We start from the raw sequence: 9,360 nt of genomic DNA on the forward strand, positions 1-9,360 counted from the left end.
TGAGCAAAGTTTTGCTTCTAATTGTCAATTCAACATTTATTGTCCCCTGGTCTTGGATGCATTACCTCCAAAATCATTAAGCATCATGTCAGTCTCAATCAAATCTTCTGGTCCCTTACCGAGCTTGCGAAAAGTAGTATAAGGCATTAGATTAAAAGAGGCACCACCATCAACTAACATTTTACTCATCGGCTTCCCATCAATAAAACCTTTCACATATAGAGCCTTTAAGTGTTGATGTTTAACTGGCTTATCAAATATAGCTTGTTGTGTCAATGTCAACTTGGCTACAATCTCTTCATACTCTGATTCATCAAAATCCCAATATACTTCCTGATCTGCTGGAGCCCTAAATTCTGATGGCAAAAGAAAAACCATTTGAATATTAGCCTATGGTTGATCCTTATCGGCTGTTTATTTAGCACGCCACACTTGAGGTTTACTAGATTTCTGAGCCTATTCTAACTCTCAGCTCCTTAGGCGTTGTACTCTTCTTTTCTAACTTCTTGTTAAACCTCCTGGACACCACTGTCCTTCCCGCCAAACATACTCTTCTTCTTCATCTTCTTCTTCATAATCAGTCCAATTTTGATCAACAACCCGCTTACCAAGCTGATCATGAATACTTCTATTTTTTATACGCCAATCCATATCATTATATTAATACTTAATTTATTCACGGAAAGACCGACGGTTGGCTTGAGATTGCCTAAACTCTCAATATTGTTCACTGCATTATGGGCAATTATTTTTAGTAGGCAATTTCAAACCTTTATCACAGCAATGTCTGAATAAAAGACAATTCCAATGTGACTCAGCTTGTTCTCTTTCATATCTTTCTTCTTCTTGTTGACGCTGATATTCTTCTTCTTCTAACCAGCGCTGATAATCCTTTTCTTTCTACCGTTGCTATTTATTCAACAGGATGCGAGATGTAACATGTGGCCTCATGGCACCAGTTCTCAATGTTTCTCCCTGCTCATATCGGCTCTTTGTTGATTATGACGCCCTTTTAATTTCTCTGTATTCATCAGTCGATATTTACATGTATGGATCAACTGTCCCAGCTTCTCTTGCCTTAGCTGATGTCAACACTTTAGCCTTCCCTTTGAACAACTTAGCATCAACCATGTTCTAATCTCTCAAAAAAGGATTATCATCAACCTTCATTTTTCGAGCTGTATCAAATTTAAGCTTTCCTTGTTGAATAGCCCTCTGAATATGTTGCTGAAAAATTCTACAATCATTAGTAGCATGAGAAGTAGTGTTATGATACTTGCAGAACTTCTTATTCTTCAGCTGTTCAGGAGGTAATATAACATGAGTGGCAGGTAATTTAATCTGTCATTTCTCAAGCAAGAAATCAAAAAGCTTTTCTGCCTTTGTAACATTAAAATCATAACTTTCTTCACCTCCTTTTCTCTAAAGATTTGGAACCATTACTATCTTTTTACCCCAATTCCATTCAGTTGTAGCAATTTCTTCTTCCTCATCATCTTCATCATTGTTGACATTTCTAACGTTGCTACTAAAACAAAGTTCTAAATCCCAATCCTTAGCAACCCCAGAAATGTTAATGGTAGTTATTAACGTGTCACTTGGTTGAATTACTCAGCACCTATTATAAACTTATATCTCCTAACTTAACTAGGTTGTCATCCATAGTGATGATGCGAAAGATATATGTTGGTACTACATAGTATTACTACTAGAATAACACTAAGAAGCTCTTTATTAATGCAAGTGACTAGAGAGAATATATATAAATCTATAAATGAAGTATCCGCAAGCACACAGATAATTATACCATTGTAGCATTTTACCCGAGAGTATTCCAGTTATCGTTATTTATATTTTTACCACTGGAAAGGTCTATCATGGATATGTATTGTCAACTTATACTATTGAAGGAGAAATAAACCATAGCCAATACTCTACTCATAACAGTGATAAGTCATAGGATAATATATATATATATGATAAGTAATGATAGTGATAAATCACTTAGAGCACTCCTTTTATAGCATTAGCATGGTCAGATAGAATGTTAGAGGAATAATTCCTAAGTCATTCCTAATTACAAGTCAAAGCATACATTTAATTAGTGCAATTACACCTAGTAATCATGGCTAAGATCATCATTATATCTACATAGAAGGGATATTACTAAGGAAGATTGATGGTAGAGCTCGTTCTACCTTCGTAATCGGACCCTACGTGCGCCTATATTCGGGGAGTGGACTACAAAGGACTCAATGGGAGTGTCACATTCGCGATCTACCACATGACCCAGAATATAGGGTGTATCCGCAGGTAAAGAACGTATAAGCACCATGCTTACACAATATCGACCACCCACCCATGGTACCTTGGAGTGAGCGCTATACAAACTTATGCATAAACACAGTGATAAACTAGCTATACTAGATATATAATCAAAGTAGACGATGAACATCATAATGAAGAACATGAATAAGATGAATATTGATATTGTCATAACACTTATAACTAGCATCTAAAAATAATGAGGAAACAAGAGAGAGAGGGGTACAAGAGTTCATAACAAACCATGCTCTAGACAAGATCGGGAATCCAAGCGAAGTCCTGCTTGCCTCCCTCTAGATCTATCCTAACTAGCTATGCTATGGAGGAGGAGGAGCTCTGACGAGATTAGGGTTTCTGTCTTCAGATGACTTGATGACTTATGAGCCAGGGGGGAGGCAGGGGTCTGGTTATATAGTCCTGAGGGTCCAACATGAGCCCTTGGATCAAACCGACTTAAGCAACGGCCTAGATGCATCCTCAAAGGCGGTGGAAGACTGCCTCATGAAGTTGGCTGACAGGTGGGACAAGGGGGGTCGAGCGGCCCCACCTGCAGGCCAGGCGGCCCCACCCACAGGCCAGGCGACCCCACCAGGCAGCTGGTGGGCCCCCGCTTCGGTGGTTCGCCTTCTGGATCCTTCTAGAGCCTTCCCACGTATGTATCGCATCAAAATTCTATATTTTCCTTTGATGTTTAGGTCCTCCTTGGCGGTTTTCTGATTGAACCCTGCTGAAAACATAAATTCACCAGAACTTATGGAATTTATTAGTTTAAACCCCTAGACCTTTATTGGTGATTATATTTATGCCCTTATGCATATTTAATTGACGGTTTAAATTGGTTTTTAACTACCATCAACAATCATCATCATCAACTAAATATGGATGATAAGCACCAGCCATTGCAGCATTCTTCTGAAATCGGGTATTCCTGCGCATATTCTGAAATTAGATATTGAGTGCTGCTACCCGTTGTGCCAATTGACCCAAATTGTCAAATTCTTGCCCAAGCAACTTTTCTCTCTAAGCTAGCAACATTCCTTGAACAACCAATGCAGCTAATTGATCATCAGTCAAATTCAACGAAAAGCATAGTTTTCTTATTTCTCGAAATCTCCGAAGGAACCCAACACCCGATTCATTAGCTCTTTGCTTTATAGTTGTTAAATTTGTGATCTTTCTTTCAACTATCCCAGTATAGAAATATGTATGAAATTTCTTCTTAAGGTCACTCCAATTAGCAATAGAATGTGTGGCTCTGAGAGCCAGTATGTGAGGCCATCGACTAACTAATAGATATGCAGCATGTCCATGAAAGAAAGCAAAGAAATCGGCTAAAATTGAATGTTAACAACGTGTTTCAAAATAATCGATGCTTGCAAATCATGACAACATTAATGATGGCTGGTTAACCAAGACAAAAATAAGTACAATACACCCAATTTGCCAAGATTAATGTACTCATCTCTTAAAGCATAAGCTATCAGTTAAATAGCCGATTCAGGCATAAAGGGAATATTATAACGTGTATGCAATCGACTATCTAGCATGAATAAGCTCATAAGCAAACCAGATCTAATCTATCACCATCAACAGTGAGGTTCGACCGGATCGATGCAGTTATGATAACGATAATAAATCAAATCCAGAAAGCATGTAGATCTATTCATGTTTCGATGGTTTCATGGTACACACTATATATGTTAAAAGCACACATAATCGGCTAAAATAGCCGATTTTAGGCATAGCAAACAGACAAGGTGCATGTCTTGTTTATAAACAAACTCGATGATCAACAAAATCTAATTTAAAGTTCCACCAGTGTGGTTCGACCGGATCGATGCAGCTGTGGTAACAACGATAGATCAAATTCTATTAACTATCAATTTCATCTATAATTAATTCATACCCTCGAAAGCGTACCATGCACGATCAAGATTGAGATAAAACAACCAATCTTGCAAGGCAAATCATCAAATTTAAGATTTGATTGTGATAAAGCTCAAAGACGATCGACTAATGTGATATGATGCCGATCTATCTCAATCTTGACAGGATAAATTGTGAAATTATTATAACTAACAAAATATTAATTATAATAAGATCGATAACCGGATGAATTAACTAAAAACAGCAAGAGAAGCCTTACTAATCTTAATTAATTCGATAATTGGTGATATTGTGTTAAATAATGAATCACTTAACACAAGATCGATAACTGTGATTAATATCAAAATCTACAAGAGATCAGTCAGCTGATGTAGCCTTGCAAACCAAGATACGAATCGATAACTAACTTACACTACAATATGTAAGAGATCAATCGGTTGATGCAGCCTTACAAATGATAATATAAGTCGTGACGGTACTTACTAACAAGCAAGAGGTCAATCAACCGATGCAGTCCAACTTGCTAAAGAACTCGCCGAGATCTATAGTACTCCTACTCCTAATGCGATGACGAAAGCCGAAAAGATTGTATTGATTATGTGTTCGTGTCCTGTTACAATAACCGGGGTCTTGTATTTATACCCAGGACCTAAACATGAATCCTATTCGAGTACGACTCATTACAATTCTTGAAATAAAAGAAAATTTTCCAATTTCAATAATAACTTAGAGCCCAATCTTTCCCTTTTTTAGAGTCCGACACGTCTTTCCTGGTGCTGTCCAAAATACAACTCGCTGATGTTATCTGCTGACGTTATCCATAAAATAGCTGATTCCGATACTGTATCTAAATCAGCTGTTACCAATTCTCATTTAATCGATTCCTTGACAATGCAATCTTAAAAGCTTCGAGTTCCCGCGTTCTTCTTTTCTAAATTTTATTGTAAACAATATATATATATATATATATATATATATATATATATATATATATATATATATATATATATATATATATAGAACTACTACCCTGTAGCCAGCTATAAAATAACTTATTCTGTAGCCACTTTGAGTTACGATAATTACTATGTTAATTTACGAGATTATAGTAACTCTTTACTAAGTGGTTTACTATAACGTTATGGTAAATATCCCCATGTGTTACAGTAACCCAACTATCGTAAATATGTATTGACATTATCATAAATTAGTATATAAAATTATTATAAATGGAGGTAGCTACAGAATAACTTATTTTTTAGATGGCTACTTAATATACTCTTCCTATATATATATATATATATATATATATATATATATATATATATATATATATATATTATATATATATATATATATATATATATATATATATATATATATATATATATATATATATATATATCTATATATATATATATATATATATATATATATATATATATATTGCCCTGGGTGCTGAATAATAATCAGTACCCTAGCCCGCCCGACGCACCCGCTCCGACCCCGAGCCACCCAATCGGTGGGCGCTGGTCCGTCATCCCCCTCTTTTTTTTTCTTGTACTGCACCCACCTCCGTTTTTTATTTATTAATTAATAATAATTTTATTTTTTGGTTCCACTTTTAGATCGTGGGAGACGCCGGTTTCTTCGCACAAACCTAGATCGCCACCACCGCAGCAGCACGAGCCCAGCTCGCCGCCGCACGGCCTGAGCTCGCCCCCGCCCCCGTCCCCATCCCCGTCCCCGCCGCACGACCTCAGCTCGCCGCCGCCCCTGCTCCCTTGTTCGGCGCCGGTGAGCCCGCTACACCTGGGCCCGCGGCTGCTACCCATCTTGTTGCCTCGAGCTGGCAGCAGTGTCTTCTCGTCTCCACCTCTTCACCTTGTTCCAATCCCTATGTTGAGTGAATCTGCGGCGGTGGTAGCGCCTTATCCGCAGCTACCATGCCTGAGGGATTCGGCGTCGGCGGCGTCCTGGCCATACTTGAGGATTCGGCGTCGTATCCACGGCATCCACAGCGTCCGTCGACAGAGCCCCTCTGCTTTGATTCGGTGGCGGCGGCGGCGGCCTCACCTAATCCGCAGCCTCATAGAACGCTGCCCATGGTGGATCAATTTCAGGCGACGCCATCGGCATCATCTCCTTCAGGCGTGCAACGCGACGATCGTACGAGCAGAATCGCTCACCCCAACCATTCCCTGGTATGGTACCCATCCATCCAGACTCACATTCGATGCCCCAATTTTGGTCCCTTTTAATGTTGGGGATGGGGATCTGACTTTACCCTGTTGTGTGTAGATCGAAGACCCTAAAGAAGATTGTCTGATTCTGATATTTTTGCTCATGGATCTGGAATATATTTGCACGAAGATGCAATGCAAAACAGCAGTATAGCACTGCTGCAGCAACACGGCATTATCTCATCTGCCATTAAATGGATCTATGATCTGCTCCCCTGGGTAATTCTCTTTCTTCCTTGTTGCACGAATTGAGCCTGACGGCTGTTTAGCTTACTAGATATAGCTTATTTGTGTCTATCATTTACAGATTACTGTAAGGGACCTTTTTGCCTAATATTTTTCTTACCAGTTCAGTTATGCATCTTACTCGTTTTTTATTTTCACAGTCAACATTTCTGACACCTGTCCACCTGTCCAGTTTTCTATTCTTCTTTTGCTTGTTTAATCTAATGGGTTGCTAGTGTGTTATTCATGTTGTTGTTATCTCCTAACTATCCTCTGTTTTCTCGCGCTTTCTATTTTTAGAATAAAGAATCATACATACAATAGTAATTTGCTCTTTAATCAATCCAGTTCACTAATCTTTCTAAAATAAGTAAACATCTCAGAGCCATGGAATTATTGCTTAAGCAGCACTGTAATGATAGGAAAGGTTATAAATAAATCTGAACTTACCTTTGTCATGCAAATATAATAGTTAGCCTTCATTTGTTCATCACTACTTTTCCTTTCCGATCCCTCCTTTTTTGATTTATCATGTTCTTTCAACGCCTTTCTTTTTCTATATGCAATGCCGAATATCTAGAAGCCATTTCTGTGTATGCCTGTGGTGTTAGAGCCTTCAGTGGTGGACTGGTTGTTGTTTGGGACAACTATTTCGGAAACATTGGTGTGTAATCTATATGCGCCCTGTGTTCCTGTTGTATTGAAGATAATTCCTTTTTTTCCTTATTTGTACAATTTGTGGTACCCTAATGGTACTTACCCTCTATTTTCACTTTTTATGCTCTGTTTTTGGACGCGCAATGCCCGGTTGCTGGGCTGCCACATCTTGATTGCACACATGTCGAATGCCAAGCTTGCCTTACTCAGATGGAGTCCTCCGGTACGTCAGGTCCCCTATACCCGCCTTAATCCCTTTCTCGTGCATCTTGTAAATTTAAGCTAGCCTTAATCCATTTCTCGTGCATCTTGTAAATTTAAGCTATTGATAGTTGAAATGCGGTATTCTAAATAGATTCTTACTCAATGCCTTCAGTTTCGGGTTGGAGTTGGTCGATAAGATGCCTAACAACCCAAAAAGGGTTGTATTTGAGAGCATATAACAATGTTCAGTACATGATTGCAATTTTTAGTGGCCTTTTTTATGTTTAGGAGCTGCTTTCCTCTCTAGGTCTAGAATGTTAATGTGATGATTCCGCATTTAGGTACGAGGTTCCTTTACAACCAGAGGTTACCCTCCTAACCAGGTCGACCTTCTGCGCCGGCTCCACAGAACAGAGGTGCAAAGGGGATTATGGCTGTACTATAATGTTAATCTCTTGCAATCTGGAATTAGTATTTTCAAAATGACCTGACAAAATTATAGACATTCATTTACAGCTAATCTAAGCTTGAGTATGGTTTTTTTTCTAAAAATTATATGTATATGAACTGATGTCTTGACACAGAATTAGAGAACAAATTAACATACATGTATTTCAAATTTTGCTTGCCCAAATTTTGTGGCCAACCGTAGTTGAAGTGCTCGCTTCACTTCCAAGCCAATGGGTACTCAACATTATTTTTCACTGATTCAAGATGTTTCCTTGCAAGTCACGATCTTATGAACCTTTTAGCTTTTTGGTTTATACTGACTCTGCGTGTATTTTATTGTTCTTGATCCAGAGGCTAGAGAAGATTTCTGTGCTGACAATTGCTAATTTGCTACATATTTTTTTTTTCAGAACTAAACCTGAGGTGCCACTTGAATAATACTTGCAAATTCAAAGCTATTTTTCCTTGCAACTATCTATCATATTCCACTGAGTCAGATTAGCAGCTTATTTACATGCAAATTATGCCTTCGTCTTAATCTTGCCTAGCATTTTAGTATCTCCCATTGAGCTTTCTGTATACCCAAATTAAATGTGCTCATGTATCTGACTTTTAAATTTGAGTATATTTCAATGAACATATATGTTGTAACATAACCTGTGTTTCCTCTTGGCCAGTCATACAAATTTGGTGGGAAAATAGACAACATAGCGGTTGGTAGGATGATGGAGGAAATCGGTCAGGACTCAACAGGGCAGAGGACCGAATGAAGCAGGGAAGTGTAGCGGAGGACATGCAGCAGCCCTCCCTCAACTAACATGTATCTAGAAAAGTTAAAACGTCTTATAATTTAGAATGGATGGAGTATAAATGAAGTCAATGAAAATGGTTTACAGCCTAGCTAGTAGAATAAAAAATGAGTAAGAGCTGCAGTGACAACACTCTGGCTGGTTGTTTCCGGCAAAAGAGCTGGACATGCCCAATATTGTCGGTAACCAATAACATTGGACAGATAAGTCATCGGCCTTAGGACAGAAACTAGGAGTAGTTTCATATCGGCTCTCATAGCCGCACATTTGGGACTGTCTGGCAACACCGGTAAGTTCTGCCCTTAATTACCGATGAACTTTCTCTCATTGTCAATTGCAGGGTCAAATTGACTGGCACGCCTCGGGAGGATTGCGCAGGATCGATCATCCCCGCGCTGAAGCTAGGCGGATCTGCTTCATCGAGCGGACCCTTCTGGCTTGCTGCGTGTGTCCTCGGCACGGGACGAAATTCTGTGTCGACAGTGACAAAAAAAATAATACATGTACAAGACTTGTCAGACCTTGAAGACATCGGCCTTAGCTTTTTTTCTGTCTCTATG

The 9,360-nt window shown here is 38.8% G+C and overlaps 1 long non-coding RNA gene across 1 annotated transcript; it reads left to right on the forward strand.

The window, feature by feature from the left end:
* Window positions 1-5,665: 5,665 nt before the first annotated feature.
* LOC136486098 (uncharacterized) lies at window positions 5,666-9,134 on the forward strand. The gene is made up of 5 exons (XR_010766664.1): window positions 5,666-5,744; window positions 5,841-6,416; window positions 6,514-6,674; window positions 7,261-7,560; window positions 8,669-9,134. It is a non-coding gene; the product is annotated as an uncharacterized lncRNA (long non-coding RNA).
* Window positions 9,135-9,360: the final 226 nt, after the last annotated feature.

This window comes from Miscanthus floridulus, chromosome 10 (assembly GCF_019320115.1).
Source record: "Miscanthus floridulus cultivar M001 chromosome 10, ASM1932011v1, whole genome shotgun sequence".
Taxonomy (NCBI): Eukaryota; Viridiplantae; Streptophyta; class Magnoliopsida; order Poales; family Poaceae; genus Miscanthus; species Miscanthus floridulus.